The sequence below is a fragment of the Sus scrofa genome, chromosome 13, assembly GCF_054392235.1.
Source record: "Sus scrofa isolate SSC_HxYL_T2T_F1_AM1 chromosome 13, Sscrofa_HxYL_maternal_Yorkshire_Landrace_v2.0, whole genome shotgun sequence".
NCBI classification, from domain to species: domain Eukaryota; kingdom Metazoa; phylum Chordata; class Mammalia; order Artiodactyla; family Suidae; genus Sus; species Sus scrofa.
Window position 1 is genome coordinate 114,570,472 of NC_139395.1, and position 19,736 is coordinate 114,590,207.

The 19,736-nt window shown below is 42.8% G+C and overlaps 1 long non-coding RNA gene across 2 annotated transcripts; it reads left to right on the plus strand.

Annotated features, from left to right (window-relative positions):
- Positions 1–223: 223 nt before the first annotated feature.
- LOC110256326 (uncharacterized) lies at positions 224–18,892 on the plus strand. 2 transcript variants are annotated; one of them, XR_014822597.1, is made up of 4 exons: positions 224–446; positions 16,702–16,751; positions 16,909–16,991; positions 17,877–18,892. It is a non-coding gene; the product is annotated as an uncharacterized LOC110256326 (long non-coding RNA). The 2 variants fall into 2 exon arrangements; XR_002337739.2 differs by having other exon boundaries at positions 16,702–16,991.
- Positions 18,893–19,736: the final 844 nt, after the last annotated feature.

A 19,736-nucleotide genomic window follows, 5' to 3' on the forward strand; every position in this document is an offset into this window, starting at 1 on the left:
AATGAAATTGCAAGTCTTCTAAAAGATGAAGGTTCATGAAGCAAGGAGTCTGACTTGGAGAACTGTTTGAGCCCTGCACAAAGTCAGGACAGGCGGGAGGAAGCAGTTAATAACAGAGGAAGAGAAAACTGACCAGACAGATTTGGCAGATATCATCGGTGACTCATTCAGCATCTCCCAGCCCCTTCTTTTCTTGCCTGCTTCTACTTTAGAGGCTGGGAAAGCTGAAATAACCTCTCTCCCTCTCTTGCCTGCAGCCAGCAAGAACCAGACAGCCCGAGCTCAAATCTTATTTTGCCCCTTCCCAGCTGTGTGATCCTGAGTGAGTCACTGACCCTTTCACCCTCTGTTTGCTCATCTATAAGATGCACCTGCTTCATGGAGTTGTTCTGAGGATTAAGTGGGTGAAGCCCTAAGGATACTTCCTGGCAAATAGCAAGTGATCGGTAAGTGGGACCAGGAGTCCAACTGACCTAGAAATAAGGTCACACGCATGTACCCCACTTCAGGTGGAGGTGAGGAGACATGATTATCGGCCCCACAGACTGCACGCTTTGGAGGAGGGGTGTTTCAGTGAGGGAAGTTCTGAATGCTGGGCTGACCAAAAGACTGAGTCATCAGGGTTTAAATGTCATAAACCATCCATTCACCGGTGGCCCAAAGAGAAGGCGAGTAACTCCTAGACTATTGAGTTCCAGAACCATTATAACTGCGCCCTTGAAAGTTCAGTCCGGAGCTGAACAGGCATGAAAAATTCTTTTCTTCTTCCCCTGATGTCCCTCTTACATTTTCTTATGCTTAATTTTCTCCACCCCATGTTTAGTCACATGAAATTGGGATAAACACTCCTCTCCCATCTGCCATGTCAATATGTAACTATTTGGAATGTAGAATATTGCCAACCTTTGGTTGCCTATACAATTTTGCTCCACTTTAGTGGCACTGTCAAGTTCTTAGTATTTGTATGGCTCATGCTCTTCTCTAATGATTCTTCTGGTAAGCCCCTCCTTTTTTTTGAGGATTGTTTACTAACAGTCTCTCAATTTTGCTGGTCCATACCCTGAACTCTTCAGGGACCCAGCCTGGCTTTCATTCCCTGGCAGGCAGCCTGGCTGAAGACACGCATCCCATTTTTCAGCTCCCTGCAATACCTTGGCTGCTTAGTTTTCTCTAGAGCATAGTGAAGAGCAATTGCACCCAAGCCTGTGGCAAAATCAGTGCCAAGAACAAACAGGAGGCGCTCCGAGCATAAAATTACATATTTCAAACTGAGGAAAAGTTTCCCTAATCATTTCCTGTCTTTTCTCAGTTCCTTCCATCCCATCTATAATCATCCTCCCTAAAGATAAAAATAAAATCTGGTGGGATAGAGTCTCTGAATTTTAAACAGATTTGTTGAAACAGGTTGTAGGGCTTCCATTTTGTGCAAATTTCCATTTTGTGCAAATTTCCAATTTGAAGAGAATAGGTATGCAATAGGTATTAGGAGAAACCAGTGAAATATATGGAACTTGAAATGATGAAGTTTTGTTAACAGCACTGTGGAGTTGGATTTGTTTTGTTGTTGTTGTTGTTGTTGTTTCTTTTTATGGCCACCCCTGTGGTGTATGAAAGTTTCTGGGCCTGGAAGGTTCCCCAGCCTATGCCACAGCCACAGCCACAGCAACACGGGATCCGAGCTGCATCTGAGAACTACACTGCAGCTTGCAAGAAAGTTGGATTCTTAACCCACTAAGTGAGGCCAGGGATTGAACCCACATCCTCAGGGATATTTTGACAGTATTGTTTGAAGCATAATTTTATTTTATTTTTAAGCTGAACCTTTTTTTTGTTTTTGTTTTTAGTTTGTTTGTTTGTTTTGCCTTTTTAGGCCTGTATCTGCAGCATATGGAAGTTCCCAGATCAGGGATCAAATCGGAGCTGCGGCTGTCTGCCTATGCCATAGCCACAGCAATGCCAGATCAGAGCCATGTCTGCAATCTACACCGCAGCTCACAGCAATCCTGGGTCCTTCACCCACTGAGCAAGGCCAGGGATCTAACTGGAGTCCAAATGGATGCTCCTGGGGTTTGTTACCTTTGAGCCACAATGGGAATTCCTCAAAGCATAATTTTAAAGTATTATGGGCAAGCAAACACTTCACAAAAGAAGCTATATCAAAGGTCAAAAAGCACAGGGGAAAAAATGTAATTATCATTAGTTATCAGACCATGCAAATGAAAACCACAAAGGGATTTTATTGGGATACAGCTACATACCTTCTAGGATGGAAATAATGACAAATCCTTTATCCTCTCTTTCCTGAGTTAGGGTGCTGTGGACTAGAGCCTTGGAGAGCATGAGGCTCGGTGGGTTTCTGGTGTGATTTATCCTTCCCTTGGCCTTATGTCTAACTTTAGTAAATACAGTTGTAAGTGACCCAAGTCTCTAAATCTCACTGTAGATATGATGTCTGCTCCTTGGACAATACTGAGTTCCTCATGGACAATTCCTAGCTATATTGTCTTTGTCTTCCCAGTGCCTGCTATAACAATAAATGTATGCTGACTGTATGAAATAAGGCATGTTATATATTATTGGCACATGGAAGAACTGGGACTTCTGGCATGCTGTGATGTAACACCCTAAATTTGCCTGCCATATCTACAGATTTGTCTGGTGGCACTAGTTCTCCCTGTGCCCTTGTAAAAAAAAAGTCAAGCAGGGGAGTTCCCACTGTGGTGCAGTGGGTTAAGAACCCAAATGCGGCAGCCTGGGTTGCTGCAGAGGCAAGGGTTTGATCCCTGGCCTGGGAACTTCCATATGCCATGGGAGTGGCCACTAAAAAAAAAAAAAAAAAAAAAAAAAAATCAGGGTGGTCCTGAGACTTCTCTAGCTACTTCTTAAGTCCCAAACCCAGTCTCAAATTCAGTATTTAATATGGGTAGGCCAGGATAAAATGCAAAACTCCAAATGTGATTTAAAGTTGAATTGCTCCCCTTGGGCATAAGGCTGCCCAGGATGGCTGCAAACAGAAGCTTTGGTTTGGAGGAGAGACTGTGCTTGTCTTTTCTCTTGCTCCTGCCTTGCTGATTTCTGCCTCCTCCATGTTGCCTTCTGGGGTTTCTGACCTTCTAGGGTCTGAAGGTGACAGGAAAGTTCTGAACTGACTGATTTTGTCATCTGTTGGCTCTAAGCTTTCTGAGTTTGGCAGGGATTAAGTCAGTGCTTCATTTCATGAATATTTTGTGGGTTCTTTGGAGAGCTTTGCTCCCTCCCAAAAGAAAACATAATTATCCAACTTGCAGTTATCTTGCCTGGGGTGACTTCAACCCTATTCCATGGGTACTTGCCCTAGGATGTTAATTAACCCCCAAGAATCCAGCAATACTTTCACCTCCTTTCAACTATTTTCCCCTCTGTGGATCTCTGGGGTAGGGCAAAAGATGACCCCATGCCAGTTCTCTCTCATGTTGTGACTTACATGTATGCATGGGAAACACGTGTTCTTATCCTGAAAAGTCTGTGAATGATGTCTGATTCTAATCTACCCCCTCCCCCCACTTTGCTTACCAGCAAAGCTGTTGGCCAACCCACCCTTTAAGGCTGAGTTTCACTTCTCAGGCCCAGATTTCTGTGACCCAACTATGAAGACCCCTATCTAGCACTCTCAAGGCCTATTGCATTGGGTTTGAGATAGAGAAATCCTTGCCCCTTGACTGGGACCAGACACTCAGTGAACAACAATCTAGGAGGAACTCATGGCTCAGCAGGTTGGGGATCCAGAGTTGTCACTGCTGTAGCTCTGGTTACAGCTGTGGCGCAGGTTCGATCCTGCCCAGGAACTTCCACGTGCCATGGGTTCGGCCAAAAGAAAAGAAAAGAAAACAATAATACGCTTCCAAAAATCCATTCCCCATTTCTCTCATATCTCTACTCCCTTCAATCCTTTTTCTGCCTTTGAAGCAGGGAAAGAGCTCAAGAATCTATAAGCACTTTTCTGCTATATCCTTTGGAAGTTTGCATGTTGGAATGCATTATTTCTAGCACCTCAGCAATTGCACACACATCTAAAGGAACTGAAGCACAAACGCTATTAAACATAAAGTAATTTTCCAGTGAAAATTGGATGAGGGGCTGTCATGACTGAATGCCCCCAGAGGACCCACACGTGTGCCCTGACAACTTCAGGGGTGCAGAAGGAGCCCCACAAACATGAGGTCAAGTTTTCCATAGATGGAAGATCAGAAGGCTCTCCTCCTAAGGGAGTCTGTAATGGCCAACACTAAGTGAGGACAGCTGGGATGAAAGGATGGCCCTGCCCTGAAACCCTCCTTGGCATGCTACCCCAAAATATAGCACCTTGGAAATTGAATATTTTAAGCTGCAGGAATTTGAGAAAATGGCAGAAACAGGAAGGTCACCCTGAATACAGGTCTAACTATTTTTTGGGGTCTTTATTTCCTTATGAAGGATCCCATGTCTGTAAAACTTATAATAAATTTGTAGGCTTTTCTCCTGTTAATCTGCCTCTGTCTATTTAATTTTCAGACCCAGCCATCAACCCCAAGAGAACTGAGGGAAACTTTTTCCTCCCCTGCACTGCTTAGGATTTCTTTCTCTCTAGCACCACAGGTGCTAGAGAGCTCAGGACCCTAAAAAATGGCACAGGAAGATCCAGGGCCAGGCTTTTCCCAGAATCCTTGCCCCTCCTTCAGGCTCAGGAAGTGGATGAAACCACTGGGAAGGAAACCAAGAGGCTCTCTTTATTTCTGGAGCCCAGGACTTAGGGAGCCTGTTTTTGGCTTTTTCCCACCTGAGACACCACCCCAAACTCCACATCCGACAGCAATCTCCCATGATGTTTTGCTAAGAAGCCTCCAAAGAGTTCCCTCCAAAAGCCTCACTAGCTTTTGTAGTATCTTCACTTGTCCAAATAAAATTCCAAACACTCCCTCCTCTTCTTCTGGGGAGGAAGGAAGAAGGAAGAACTCATTTGACAGTATATCTGAATCTAAAGACAGCTATTCTCTCTTCTCCCCATCTTAACATATAGCATGGTTTCTAAGATCTCATTTGTGAAGGCTGAGATAAAGGGGAGCAGGGAGAGCAGAGCTTCAGAGGACTAGACCAAGAATGCTAAGAATAGATGGAAGTGAAGTTTCAGGCTGGAGAAACCCTGAAGATCCAGGAGTTCAAGACCCATACGGTGCAGGACAAATGGCGTGGGGGTTGGGAGGCTGCAGAGGAGCATGATAACCTTGGACCAGAAGTTTCTTTCAACCCTCAGGTTAGAAGGCTCAGCTTCCCCATGGATTAGGGCCAGGACAGTGGGTGAAACAATCCAGAATAATGCATTATCCATCCAAGCTGCATCCTGCTGTTGTACATGATACCCAGAGATTCTTCACCCCCAGAATACCGGTTTGGATGACTCACTCAGAAACAAGACAAAGAACGGGACTATGGGACCACATGAGGTCCCAGCAAGCAATGCAGAGTAGAAACACTTTCATCTGTTTGAGTGGAGGGGAACCAGGAGAACTTTATATGGGAAAGAGCCTTAGATAACAGCTTGTCAGACATTTTTGTGACAAATGTTTAAAAAAAGACATACCTTTAGCTTTCATGGATGAATGAAGGAATCCTATCACTTTTTTTCATTTGTTATAACATAAATCATACAGCATAATAGAAGATTAAATGACAAGGGAGTGGCAAGTGATAGTGTAACCCATTTGGGTTTGATTTCGGATTAAAATTCAAGCTTACCAATATTTATACTAGGATTTCACTTCTTTGAGTATCCTCCTGGCACAGGGTGCTAGGCTAACAGTGGTGAGGAGGAGGAGGAGGTGCCCTGAGGGGAAGTGGCTGTTGATAACAAACCAGAAGAGCTTTCCCAGAGTCTTGCTGCAGAGCCAGCACCTATTGTGTTCTCAGCATTGTGCGCCTCTAGAAGATGATCACGGGAACACCAATAGTAATCATGTAGAAATCTTTCTACTGAAAAATGTCTGTCAAAATGTTCAAGTTGACCCAAGAGAGGCACCATTGGAACAATAATGAGAGATCATGATTCAGCCATACTTTTGGATTTCTTTTTAGTAATGTGTGACCCTTCACCTTTGATCCCTTGACCTGCCTTACTTTGGTAAACATTCCATTTTTTGATTTTGGTGTATAAGCACCTTTCCTCTCTCAAAGTGTAACACACTGATTTCCTCGGATAGAGATACCCTTTGAGCGATAAATTTGCAAAGTGCTCTCTTCATTTTCTGTATTATTAAACTTTGTTTCAGTTAAAAAAAAAAAAAAAGAAAGAAAGAAAAGAAAGAATACTCCCAATGAAAATCCCAACCTTTTGGCTTCTATGTTAGTATATATTTTTTTTATTTTTAATTTTTTTATACCACTTTAAAGGTTACACTCCATTTAGTTATTACAAAGTATTGGCTATATTCCCCATGTTGTACAAAACATCTTTATAGCCTATCATACACCCAATAGTGTGCGCCCCTACTCCCACCTCTTCTAGTAACCAAACACCAGTTTGTCCTGTCTGTGAGTCTGCTTCCTTTTTTGTTATATTCACTAGTTTGTTATATTTTTCAGCTTCCACATATAAACAATATCATACAATATTTGTCTCTCTCTGACTTATCTCACTTAGAAAAATGCCCTGTCATTTTTTTTCCATCTTTTTAGGACTGCATCCATGGCATAAAAAGGTTCCCAGGGTAGGGGTCAAATCAGAGCTGCAGCCACTGGCCTACGCCACAGCCACAGCAATACAGCGTCCGAGCTGCATCTGTGATCTACACCACAGCTCACATCAATGCCAGATCCTTAACCTACTGAGTGAGGCCAGGGATCACACCTGCATCCTGGTGGATACCAGTCAGACTCGTTTCCACTGAGTCACGATGGGAACCCCAATGCCCTATCATTTAGATAATGTTAGGATATATATTTTTTAATTCCTCTTCCCCACCCTTTTTTGGGCAAAATTCTCCAGCCATTTGAAACCTAACGAATTTCCTTAGCACATCCTTCATAAGCTTAAGCCACTTGCCAGGAGGGAAAAAGGAAGCTCTGAAATTAGACTTTCCTATTCACAGGATTTGTAATTCACAATGAGAAGGTAGCAAAGCCTAACAATTAATTTACTTCTTAATGTGAATATTTAAAATTTTAACTCATTGTGTGATTGTGTGTGTCTGTGTGCACATGTGTGTGTTCACGTGCACACATGCACCTGTCACATGAGACTTGGTATCCCTTGGCGTTTCAGTTGCAAATTTTGAGCACGTGGAGGGTGTATTAGGTATTCTCCGCAGCCGGTTCTGGTAGGAAATTGAGCTCCTTTCATTCAAATGAAAAATGAATCCAATGCTCTTTAATGGGATTTGTATTCCATTAGCAAACAAATGGAAGGAAGAGTCTACCAGTGAACACCATCTAGATAACAGAATTAACCTAATTTAGCTCAACCTGATCCTATTTTTTTACTCCTAGAACACAGTATGTAGTGTAGAAAATTCTAAAGTTTCCTTTAATCTTCACAGTTCTTTCCAATTTTGTGCCTGAAAACAGATACCCCTGTATGATTCTGTTACTAGAAATGATTCTTCTTTCTTAAATTAGAAGAGACCTTAATGTAAGTAACTCCTTAGTTATCATTAACCCCTAGCCACAGGTAACTTACCTTTCTGCATCTGCGTTAAGCTCTGTCCTCAAAAGGCCAATTTATTGTTTAAGGAGACCTATGGCAGTCTCCATGGCTAAAACAGGTAATTCTTCTTCCAATAAATGAGGCTTCACATTTCAAATGAACTTCTATAAAACATACAAGTTCAAATAAGTAAGAAAATTTTGATATATCACCACAAAAACCCTCCCTTAAAAACAAAAAAAACTTTGTTTGGAGTTCTTGTTGTGGCTTGGTGGTTAACAAACCCGACTAGCATCCATGAGGACTTGGGTTCCATCCCCGGCTTTGATCACTGGGTTGGGGATCCAGCATTGCTGTGAACTGGTGTAGGCTAGCAGCTATAGGTCCTATTGGAGCTAGCCTAAGAACATCTATATGCCATGGGTGTGCCCTAAAAAGACAAACAAAACAAAACAAAAAAAAACTTTATCCTACCCCTGCACTGTTGAGCCATAGAACAGTGAAACAGGGACTTCTGTGGACAGTCTACCTCTGCAGATGGCCTCTGGTTGAAATATCAGAAGTTGGAGCTTTAAAATGGATTCAGGATGCCCAGCTTTTGAAAATAACATCAAATACTCAGTAAAGATGTAGCCCACCAAATAGGATTGTTCCTTCCTAAGTTTCCCTTGATTGTTTGGTTTTACCAAAACAATGAGAACATCAATAACAGCTAAAATTACAGAGGTGCTCAGGCCTCTGGCAGGCAAGGGTAAAGCTTAATCTTTCTCCAAGTCTTCCCCCAGGATAGTGTGTCAACCAACCAGCATTTGCTTTTGGGATTTGAAGGAAGTGGGTGTGTCACTCAGCCCCATAGGTGCCATTTTCCTTGGTCTCCAGTGGTCCAGGGTCCTGCCCTCAGCCTCGGTGGTTTAGACACTCAGTCTTGGGGGGGTCCCAGGTCCAGGTCTGACTAAAAACTGACTCATGTTTATAAGGGGCTGATGTATAAGTTCATATAGTAATTTCCAGTGAGAAGTAGAACTCTAAGGTCAACTGGATGTGCCTATCAGTTCAAGCAGCCCTTTCTTTCCCAGAGGCAATGGAAATCAGTTCAGCTAGTGGTTATCTGATCAGCAAGTCCTCAGGGCAAGGGATGGAAGTTATTTGAGTGGAGGGCTTGGTCCTGGCAGATTTAAGTGATACCCCCCCCACCACTGACCATTTCTGCAATTGTTATTCCTGTCCTGCACACTGGCTGGGTGCTCCTCTCTTCCCTGGATGGTGTTTGTGTGGGCACCAGTAACATTTGCTTCAAGGACTGTCCTTTTTCTGATGTCCATAGTCACGCAACCCCCTCCTAATGATGCTTGCTTTCTTTAGAGAATTAGGTACATTTAATCAAGTTACCCACCCATGGACTGGGATCCAGTCTGCGTCTGGTAAATTTGCATATCTCTGTTCTGAGCCTTTTTTGATTCAGAGGATAATTTATTTCCTCTTTTTCTGAGTGTGGTGAGGGAGGGGCCCTCAACTCATGGTTGCCTCCACTTAAAACCTATATATAACATCAAAGGAAAGCTGAGAAAGATCTCCGGAGATTGTGTATTATCAGGAAGTTGTGTTATCCTAGAGAGGAGTGTTCAAGGTTAGATTGCTGTTTACATTGCTCCTCCTGGAGAGGAGCCAGAGGTCATGCCAGATGTGTAGGCAGAGTAGTGGGGGTTGGTGAACAGGGGGCTGCTGTGGTGGTGGATGTTCTATTTGAGCAAAGATAAGGACATAGGTGTGGCTACCTTTTCTGATAGTTTGTAAAGCTGGTGTTATGGCAGCTGCCCAGCAGCCCGCCACAGCGTATCAGCTCTGGCGACAGCCCTGTGGCTGTAGTACACCAGCTCTAATGACAGCCTTGTGTCTGTAGTGTACTTACTAGCTCCAGCAGCTCTGTGGCTGCAGTGTATCAGCTCTTTTACCTGGCGAGAAACCAAGTGAGCACTCGGAGAGTTGGAGAACTCAGGTTTATTATGCCAGCGGACTCAGAGGAGATTGCTCTCCAGAGTCTGAGCCCTGAAGAAGGGTTTCACAAGGCTTTTATGGGCTACCTCTTCCAGGTCCATGCTTGGCTAGTTGGACCGGAGTGATGTCAGACAAGGTAGTAGATGCGGAAACAAGTTTACAGAATCAGATGTGTTGGGGAGGGGTGGTTAGGGGCAGTTGGCTGGCCTTTGCTTAGTCATCATGGCTGGGGTCTCTCCTTTCTACCTTTTTATTGGGACAGTTTCTCCTACACTGGAACCCTTTTTCTTAATTGTATCTCCAGCACCTAGTGTCTGATACATAGTAGTTGTTCAACAGGTATGCAGGAAAATATCAGATATCAAAAAATACATGTACTTAGAGTAAAGGGTTCATCTGGAGAATTTCATGTTGGGTAGTGCCCAGTGGTGGAAGGAATAATGATGCTACAGTCAGAAGATCTGAGTTATGTGATCCAGTGTGTGACTTGGAACAAGACAGTTCACCTCTTTTGAACTTGATCTCCTCATCTGTAAAACAAGGAGGATAATACAGGATTGCTGTGAAAAGCAAGTACAGTGGTGAGTGTAAAAGCTGCTTTGGAAAGCACAGCACTCACAGAGGATGGTGGTAGTGAGGACAGATATCTTAGCTCTTTGATCATCCAAAACGAAGCTACTAACCAAAGAGGGTTGTGAGTCTGTCTGTATTGAATTCCCCATCTGTTATGCAAAATCATGGGTAAGCCTACTGGTGACACTGGGGATGGGGTGGGGGGAGCTGGAGCAGGATGGGGAGTTTATAGACTTGCCTATTCTGGGCATTCCCAATAAATGAAATCATATAATATGTGGCCCTTTGTGAAAGGCTTCTCTCACTTAAAATTTTTTCAAGTTTCAACCAATACAGGAGCATGTATCAGTACTTCATTTCTTTTTACTGCTAGATAGCACATTTTGGTTATCCATTCACCAGTTGATGGACAGAATTCTATACCCAGCCAAAATATCATTAAGACTGAGGGCACAATAGTGATTCTTTCAGGATTTGCAACATGCTGGTATTTTCAACCCTGTTAACACCTAAGTGCTAAGTTGAAGGAAAAGATTGGAATTCAAATGAACTGATAGTCACATATTTCATTCATTTCATATCCACTTATTAAAAAAAAAAAAAAACAAAACAGTCCATGCTACTCACTTTAAAATAACAATTCCTCTGCTTCCTCTCAGGGGCAACATGCCATATAGCAATGCTCTTTGTGGAGGCACAAGAGAATACCTATGTGTATGATGCCATTTTCATTGACAGATGTGAGAAAATTAAATCTTGCATTAATTCTTTCTAAGAGAAAACTGTGGCCCAGTCCATGCAGGAAGCGACTCTTTCTTTCTTCCATGACATCGATAGAGCCAGTAATTGGAGCTGCTTTTCCATTTGCATTGAGGAACCTGAATACCTAATGACCAGCCACTGAAGCCAGAACTTCCATGGGATGGAGGGTCTGGAGCTTGCACTGCATAAAAGTCACAGACTCATCAGAGCATTGAATCTCCTAGCATTTCCTCACTAGCTTCAAGATCACAAGCCCCAGACTCCTGGTCCTAGGTGCTTATGCAAGAGGGTCTAGGATTAAACAATCCAAGGTTGGATACCCTCAGGCTAGAAGCCCTGATCAATGAGAAGAGGGAGGTCATACTGGACTGAGACTAAGTCTGCGTGGGAGGAAGACTCTAGACAACAGAACTGGTTCCGCCCTCCCTAGACGTGGAGAAACGCTGGAAAGAAACGAATAACCTAGCAAGACATTTCTCTTCCAGAGAATGCTCACTTTTGGTTTAAAACAACAGTCATACCTGACTTCAGCCTTAGATTTCCCCTTAGCTCTTTAAGATTTTCTCTTTGGAAAGTCGAAGGAAACGGGACCTCTAAACAGATACCCTTGCCTGAATTGTGTGTTTTTTGTAATTTGTGGTTTTCTGAGTTTATAAGTAGCACATACCATGAAAATTTGAAGAAAAAGAAAGCAAAGTTAAAAAGTAGGAAGAAAATAACAGTAACTTTCCATTCAGATTTAATCACTGAAGCTGCAGTTTTCTTGTCTTGGAAGTTTCTGGTTTATATGTTTGATTTCCTGGACTTGGGCATCAGGGCTTCCCTCTTCTCTGTCTTTTCTGTCTCTACCCAACTGTGGAAAATGTCTCATTTGTCTTCTTGCCCCAACTTGGCATCAGCCATGTCCACAGCACTTCCAAAGTGCTGGGCATTTCTTTTATCCATGAACAACCCTCCTGCCCCCATTGCTGTCTGCTTTCTCTGGTGCCTTAAGTGCAATGCGCCCCTGACTTTCTCGAGGATACAAATTAGAGGTGGTTTAAGGCTTCCTAATGGCTTGAAGTAATACTTTCAGAAGGGAACATTTTTGCTTCAATTTCTCAGGACAGGCCCTTCTTTTGCCTTAAAAATATTTTTTTTTTCATATGTCCAGTGGTTTACCTCCACACAGAGTGGTTGTTCCTATGTGTTCATTGTGTATTGGGAGGTGAGATAGGTTCTAGCAGCAATCGTGTGGCTTCCTGGTCAAATCCCACAGGGCTAGTAAGGAAAACAATTTGAGATTTTCCACAGTTCTGCTTTTCTAATTAGAAGTCTGCTTGCCAGTGGTAGGGCCTGGTAGCTGGAGGCAGTACATGACAATCCTGCCCCCAGCAGAAGTTCCTTTGCTGGGTTTTTTGGGCAGCCGGAGGCTCATGGAAGCACCTTACCCTTTCTCGGCCACCACCGCCCTCTTTAGGAATCTGCTTCATATTTGGAGACACCATCTGCTCCCATTTGGAGTGCATGCCACCGCTGGTGTCTCACTGTGCAGGGCTCTGGTGCTGATGGGATTGAGATTTCACACCTGACTCAGATCCTCTCAACACTACCTCCCACTTTCCTGTGGGTACTCCTCTCTCCAGTTTCTCCTCCTCCAAGATAAGGGCTTTCAGAAGAGACCTGCTTGAGCTCCCTTCCACTCACTCCCTGTGGCAGACAGGACATCAATATTTGCTGCCCAGTGTCTGTCCCCCCTTCCTTGTTGCTTACAGAACCCTGCCTTTGTTCTCTGGGGCCACTGTGTGCAACCCAAGGTGGACCACACTTCACCTAAGCTTGTGGTTCTCCAGGAAGGTTAACCCACACCAAATGATGCTTAAAAAATTTGTGTGTATTTGGGGCTAAGGGGGGCGCCAGAGAGTGGGATTGCAGGTGCCAGACTCCCACAGTGTGGGAGAGTTCTGTGGCACAAAGACATATCCTTCTAATGCCCACTGGAAATTCGTGTAGATTAGAAAACTGTATCTGCTGTGCCCAACAATCTAACTCGATTTTACATATAAATACAAAGTATATGCTTTGTAACTTTAACAAATACTGACATTTTCCAGGAGTGCAGCTATTGCATAAATCAAGGAAAGATTGTGCTATGTTTGATGTTTGTGCTATGTTTTGAAAGTACCAGGAGCTGTTCACTATTACAGAAAATTACATCACTGCTGGGCGTCAGTCCTTGTATTTGAGTTGACAGTGCCACACCCCAATATCATTCTGCCTTGGTAACTGTCACAAGCAATTATGTGACAGAGGGAACTAGAGTCCCTGTTACTAGACTTAAAAATCAAATATTATTAAATAAAGGGAAATTCGTGACACACAGTAATCTGACTAAAATTTATGGAGTCATTTTCAAAATAATTTCATGTTTTTCATACCATATTTGAAATTTTTGTTGGTTCATTTAACATAATGATAAGAAATCTATGCTGTGAGAATAATATTAATTTATGCCAGGGTTGCCTATTGTTTTTCAACCTTATTTTGATCCTCTTGCCAGAATTATACCAAACACCTTCTCTATAGCCTCTTTTTTCTCTTTTTGGAGTTCCTGGGAGAGGTTATTTATTTATTTATTTATTCTTTTATTTATTTTTGAGGTATATTTGATTTACTTTACAGCCTCTTTTTTTTTTTTTTTTTTTTTTGCCTTTTCTAGGGCTGCTTCTGCAGCATATGGAGGTTCCCAGGCTAGGGGTCTAATCGGAGCTGTAGCCACCGGCCTATGCCAGAGCCACAGCAACACGGGATCTGAGCCATGTCTGCAACCTACACCACAGCTCATGGCAACGCCGGATCCTTAACCCACTGAGCAAGGCCAGGGATCGAACCCGCAACCTCATGGTTCCTAGTCAGATTCGTTAACCACTGTGCCACAATGGAAACTCCTACAGCCTCTTTTGAGTTTTTCCTAGAATACATTTTTTTTCCATCACTTATTGACACACAGTTTTGTAAGTCCTCAAGGCTAAGCATTAATCTTGAGGTGTGAAGTCTTCACAATAAGAGATGTGGTTTCTGTAGTATTTCCCCAGTTGCTCTCTCATGTCATACAAAAAGAAATTTTATTTTATTTATTTATTTATTTATTTACTTGCCTCACCGGAGGCATTTGGAAATTCCTGGGCCAGGGATGGACCCCTCACCACAGCAGTGACCTGAGCCACAGCAGTTTCAATGTCGAATACTTAACACACTTTGCACCATCAGGGAACTCCAAGAAAGAATTATTTTTGATGCTGCACTTAGTTAGCAATGAGGCTCAGCTTATTTGAGAAGATGTCATAGTCTTCATCTCCACACTCTGTAATTTGTGTGGACAGTCAACGCTTTTCCTCCCTTTTTCTTTATCATATTCAAACAAGTCTGGTTCGTCACTAATTAAACTTGCACTAGATTTTATTCTAGTGCACATATGAACCTCTGCTCTTTCATCATCTTCTTGTACTTCTTGTATGGAGTATCTTCCGATCTTCTTTCTCTTTTCTTCTCAATTATCCTTATAAATAGGTGCAACATCCACCTCTGACATTATGTCTTCTCATGGAGTCATAAAGAGCCAATTATGCATTGAAATGTATAATGCTGTATTATGCTTCTCTTATTTCTTAGTTTTATGTTACAGTTAGGGCATTATTTTGAAATTACAGCTATAAATAGTCTGTATAGTCTATTCATTGCCTTTCAGGATAAAAGAGATTACAACATTTTTGTTTAGTTTAAAGGGAGGAGAGGAAAGGGAGAATTTGTTCTGATAAGAGTGGGTCCAAGGAAAATATGAAAGTCCTGTTCCCCACTATCTGGCCTCCCTGGAGGAGTGAGGCAGGGGGTGAAGAGGGGTGTGTGTGACTCAGTTCTAGGCAATGAGATCTAAGCAAACATCTGCTGGGCAGAGTTTTGTGTTCTCTTGATGAAGAGGGACATTTGTGGATTACCTGCCTCCCCTCTCTTTTTGTGGACTGGAATGCTGATGCATGATTAGAACTGCACCTTGTGTCAAGGACGAAGCCGATATACTAAGGATGGCAGACTGGAAAGAGAAAGTATCTAAGTACCCAGGTGTTTTTCTGTTTGTTTGTTTAGTCTTTAGTCTTTGTAGGGCCTTGCCTGCAACATATGGAAGTTTCCACTAGGGGTCAAATCGGAGCTACAACTGCCGGCCTACATCCCAGCTACTGCAATGCCAGATCTGAGCCATGTCTGTGACATATACCACAGCAATGCTTGAGCCTTAACCCACTGAACAAGGCCAGGGATCAAACCTGCATTCTCACGGATCCTAGTCGGGTTCGTTAACCACTGAGCCATAATAGGAATTCCACAGATGCTATGTTTAACCTACTGAACTAGAACAAATAACCACCTACTTATGGCTATTTAATCATGGGGGGAAAAGGCATTGTTGAAGCCATTGTAAACTGAGTTTTCTGTTACCTGCTTAACTAACATAAACTACCTACTTCTTTGCCTACACTTAATCCTGTGTTGACTGGCTGCACCTGTATTTGCCACCCCAAGTGCCTATGCAGCATCCTAAACCAGTAGTGATTTGGTAATCACTTTTCTAAAAGAAATCTATAAATTGTATGTCTTCCAGTAGTCACCATTATGCTTGTGGAAACTGCCCATATTCTCTCCAGCATGCTCGGTTTGAATGCTTATTCAACCTTATGAATAAACCATAGGAGGGAACTCAATCCCATGATTACTGCTCTTTGATGTCTTCTTAGAGGGCAGCTGAGCAGTCCTAGCATGGCCTGAAAGCCTAAATGGCTGAACCCAAAGGTCCAGTAGAACAGCATGTCACCAGAGTTCTGTTGTCAGGTTAACACAAGTAGCATAGACAAGGGGAGAGGGGGAGCCTATCTATTAACTCTGCTACTGCAACCACTTCAAGCTAATTATTTAAGTGAAGTGGTTTTTGCCTTAATTATGGAACATTATTCAATTAAATTACATTGACTACCCACAACCTTTGTTCAAGGAGCACTTCACATAGAGACACCTCTAATCAGAGCACAAAGCACTTAAACAAATACTTGATCTGGCTAAATGGAAGTGAAAACTGTAATGCATGACACTCTTCTTGCTAAGGGAAATCTTCAGCCATTACGTCTGAGCAAGACTAGCCTTTAGAAACATGGAGCAACTACTAGCATCCACTTAGAGTAATTTGAGGAACATGGGATAAAGCACCTGAACTGTATTTGTTCTAAAAAACAAACAAACCTTGAAATCATCCTTGTCCTGAAATAGAAAATGATGGAAATTATAGTACAATTGATTTAATCCTTGAGCAACCAGCAGAACACACATTAGAGACTCTAAGAAAATTTTCCATATTACATGGAAGTTATTTTGTCCAGAAAATAGGGATCATTTGCCGTAATTTTATGGAAAAGTTTCAGCTGCACTCAGTAACTGCTCTTTCATTCGGTGCCTGGTTTGCACCAGGCCATGTGTATTGATATGGACAAATATCAATAGCAGGAGAAACACCATCCCTGCTGCCTCTGAGTTGGTGGGAGTCCAAGGGCTGGGCCAGTTGCACTGACCAGGTCAAGTTGAGCTTTGGGGACAGATATGTCCAGGGTGGTACTCTGGACAAAGAAGTCACCGGAAGTTTTTCACAGCAGTCTCTGTGTCACTTTTGATAAACCTTCTCTCTCTGCCTGCAGAGACTGGATGGAGAACAAACAAGACCAGAAGCCATGAACCCAGCCAACAGGTATAGAGGTGGGGCTGGGAGGAAGATATCATGAAATGGCTTGAATGAGGAAGTAGACTTGAAAGAACCTGGGTGAATTTCTGGACATGGGGTTGGGATGATTATGATTCATTCAGTGGGTCTGAGCTGGTGCCCAGGAAGTTAAATGTCTTTTAAGAAACACAAGCCAAGAGTTTTGGAAGAACATCATGTTTCCCCTATCTTCACTTCATGATTAAGGAACCGGAGGACCTAAAGCTGGTGAGTGATGTTCCCTTGGTCACTTAGCTTGAAAATATGGCTTTTCTCTTGGCTGGTTGGCACCTCAAGACTTCTTTCTGCTTGGCTGTTCTGCCTTTCCTTCCCCTCCAGCAAACCTCAAGGAATGAAACTTCCCATAGCCTCTGTTCCGGGAGATGAAGAGGTTAACAATGTTTGTTGAGGATTTTTCCTCATGTTAGGTTCTGGCTAGATGCTCCATATTATCTCATTTTTTACGGTATTATTGGAGTTCCCTGGTGGCCTGGTGGTTAAGGATTTGTTGTCACTGCAGTATCTCAGGTTTCATGCCTGGCCTGAGAACTTTCACATGCCGTGGGTGCTGCCAAAAATAATATATATTGCATTATCATCCCTGTTCTGACAAGAAAAACCAAGATTAAGTGACACGTCTAAAATCACATGGTTAGTCATTGGTGGGGTCCAAATTCACATCCATCTGGTTCTAAAAGACACACAACAGCTTTATACCTTGTCTGGTGTCTCCTCTGAGCAATAGCCATAGTGGGGTGGGAAGAATAGGGCTACCCTCTTTTTACCACTTTAAAACTGCAAGATGGCGTGTGGCTGAACCCAGTTCAGCCAAAGCCCTATCTTAAGCCTGTGAGGGGCTGTGATCACTCACTGTTGATGGGTACATCAATTAACACATCTGCTGAGATTTAATACTTTAGTCAGTCCTTGGCAAGCATTGTAGATCTGACCTTCCAGCCACTTAGAGAAAGTGTGGGGGCCTTTTCCAGGCTCAGATACAAATGAGATCCAGCTGTCTATGACTTCAACCCAGGCCAGATGTTTTAAATGTTGTTTCCTGCCCAGTGTATCTTTTCGTTAACCTTTTTTTTTTTTTTTTTTTTTAAACTGCAGGCTGCAACCCGTTTGTGATCCTAAAATCAATTTGGTGGATCACAACAGTCTTCTAAAATATTGGAATAGAATAGACTGCTCTAGCAGAGGGTAAGAACAGAAAACATCAGAATGTATCCCACTGAGTAAAGAGTGTAATTTTGTAAAACAGTCCATTGTGTTTGTATGTGATGATAAAAAATTATATTTCTTACTCTGAGTTGTGGTTTTAAAAAAATGGAAAGCCACTGCTTTGGAGGCTTGTCATCCTTCCTTTATGGGTCCTGAAGGCAGCTCTCTCGAACCAGGGGAGAAAGTTACAAACAGAGAAATGGAAAGGAAAGAAGTGGAAGGCGGAGTCTCCAATCGGGCAGGAAAATAACAGCTCACGATAAAGGGAGGTGTTCTTGCCCACAAGTCATCCAAGGCCAGTGTCCTCAGAGAGACCCTTCCATGTACAGCGAACGACTTTGTTGTATCACCTTTACTCTCCCGCGTCTCAAGATTGCCTTGGGACACTGCTTTGTGGATACTCAAGAGTTTGGTTTTCTGGATCCTGCAACATGAAACAAAGACATATCTGTGCTTCTTTTTATTTGTATTTATTTATTTCTTCTTTGCTTTTTAGGGCTGTACCCGCAGCATATGGCAGTTCCCAGGCTAGGGGTCGAATTGGAGCTATAGCTGCCGGCCTACACCACAGCCATAGCAACACCAGATCCAAGCCACATCTGCAACCTGTGCCACAGCTCATGGCAATGCTGGATCCCTAACCCACTGAGAGAGGCAAGGGATCGAACCCGCAACCTCATGGTTCCTAGTTGTATTCGTTTCTGCTGCACCACGACAGGAACTCCTGTGCTTCTTTTTAAACTGTTTATGATGGGAAAACATTGAAATATACACAATGAAGTCTGGAGAGTTTGGTGAAACCCCACACACCATCGCTGAACTTCAGCAATGATCAGGTTGTGGCTGATCTGGTTTCCACTGTATTTTACTTGCTTCCCAGAAAATCTGTCCTTTCATCTATAAATATTTCAGTGTGTATTCAAAGAGGTGTTTTGTTTTCATTTTTGTTTTTGTTTTAACATGTATGCTCACCAGGAACCTCCAAATCTCATGTGCTGCAGCTGAAGGGAAATGCGTTCCCTGAAACATGAGGCTTTGGCAGACAGGCCCCATATAAAGTACATCAAATTGCTGGTGTTCCCTCATAATCAGACCCCCAAAAGAAAAATCTAATTACATATCCTAAGACATCTTCCAAAAAATAATTTTAAAAAAGAAACAGAATGGCTTTATGAAAAGACAGGCTAGGCCTAAGTTAAGAGCTCCTGGTCACCATAGCTGCTTACCAGAGACTGTCTGGTCCCATAGTGCCATTTTGCACATGAAGTAACTGAGGCCAGAGAGATAGAGGGGCTTGGGATAAAGGGCCAGAAGACAGCTCTTTTGATCTTCAGTGCACATAATCTCAATAATACATGATTAATACCCTCCTTCAAAGTAGGAGAGGGAAAGGTAATTGAAGGGGTGGCCTGCCAGTTGGGAAACGAGAACTAACTGCAACCTAACAGATGTCTTCTCATCGATATTCTAGATCTTTATTTTTCCTGAGTCAAATCCCTGTATCTTTTGCTGGCTGCAGATCAATTCCACTTTTTTTTTTTTTAAGTGTAAGGCCTGAAAGTTTATTTATTTATTTATTTTGTCTTTCTAGGGCCACACCTGCAGCATATAGAGGTTCCCAAGCTAGGGGTCTAATCAGAACTGTAGCCACCGGCCTACACCACAGCCACAGCAACGAGGCATCCGAGCCGAATCTGCAACCTACACCACAGCTCACGGTAATGCTGGATCCGTAACCCATTGAGCAAG